The sequence below is a fragment of the Penaeus vannamei genome, chromosome 41, assembly GCF_042767895.1.
Source record: "Penaeus vannamei isolate JL-2024 chromosome 41, ASM4276789v1, whole genome shotgun sequence".
Lineage (NCBI taxonomy): Eukaryota > Metazoa > Arthropoda > Malacostraca > Decapoda > Penaeidae > Penaeus > Penaeus vannamei.
This window is the reverse complement of record NC_091589.1, coordinates 4,668,426-4,669,878: the sequence shown is the minus strand read 5'-3', so window position 1 is coordinate 4,669,878 and position 1,453 is coordinate 4,668,426.

The following is a 1,453-nucleotide window of genomic DNA, read 5'->3' as shown; positions in this document are numbered from 1 at the left end:
TGCCCTCTTGTTCCTTATCCTCGAGACGCTTTCAGGGGATAGAGGGGAAGGGGGAGAGGGAGGGGAGGAGGGGAAGGGGAGGGGGAGAGGGTGGGGAGGAGGGGATGGCGAAGAGGGGGAGAGGAGGGGAAGGGGGGAGAGGGAGGGGAGGAGGGGAAAGGGGGAGAGGGAAGGGGAGGAGGGGAAGGGGGGAGAGGGAGGGGAGGAGGAGAAGGGGGACCGGTATCAGGAGATGGCGGCGGGAGAGAGGGAGGGGAGGGGGGTCGGTATCAGGGGGTTGAAGGCGGGGGTGAGGAGGGGAAGGGGGAGAGGGAGGGGAGGGGGGCCGGTATAAGGGGATGAAGGCGGGGGTGAGGAGGGAGAGGGGGAGGGGGTTAAGTTGTAGCTTTAACGACCCGCTCAGCCGCTTTGAGGATGACCTTGAAAAGACTCGATAAGGATTTCTTTGGCGAAGAGCATTTAGCCAAAAGACGGAGAAGGAGAAGGAGAAAAAAAAAGAAAGAAGAGGGAGGGAGGAAAGGAAGAAAGAAGAGGAAGGGGAAAAGAGGGAAATGGTGGAGAATGGGAAGAAAGTAGATGGAGACAAAGGGAGGGTACGAACGGGGAAAAGAGAAAAAAAGGAGAAAGAAGGGAAGAGGAGGAGGTGCAGAGAGGGAAAAAATGAAAAATGAGGGAATGTGGAGAGGAGGGAAAGGAGAAAAGACAGAAGAGAATAGCAATCTGGAAAGAGAGAGAGAGAGAGAGAGAGAGAGAGAGAGAGAGAGAGAGAGAGAGAGAGAGAGAGAAGAGAGAGAGAGAGAGAGAGAGAGAGAGAGAGAGGAAGGAAGATAAGAAGAAGGAAGAAGGAAGAAGGAAAAGAGGAAGGGAAGGGAGAAAAGGAGAGAGATATGCACTTCGCGAAACTCCTAAAGGTAACCAATATGCTCGTAATTTGCTGTGTCATCATTGCTCTCAAGAAATGTGGAAGCAAATTGCTGCATCATTTTTGTTTTCATATTTCGTAAGGCGAAGTGTTTCTTGATAACGATTATCTATACAGTGTGTGTGCGTGCGTGCGTGCGTGTGTGTGTGTGTGTGTGTGTGTGTGTGTGTGTGTGTGTGTGTGTGTGTGTGTGTGTGTGTGTGTGTGTGTGTGTGTGTGTGTGTGTGTGTGTGTGTGTGCGTGCGTGCGTGCGTGTGTATGTATCCATCTATCAATCAATCAGTCAATCATTCAATCAAATTATCTATCTATAAATCTATCACTCAGTCTATCAATCAATCTACCTATCTATCTGTCTACCTATCTATCTATTTATCTATAGATAGATATAGATATATTTATCTATCTAGACAGATAGATAAATAGATAGATATAGATATAGATATACTAATATAGGTATATATATATTCCCAATATATAAAAAGTAATTAATGTTGCTGGGTAGTACGAACATCAGGCACACAGACAGAG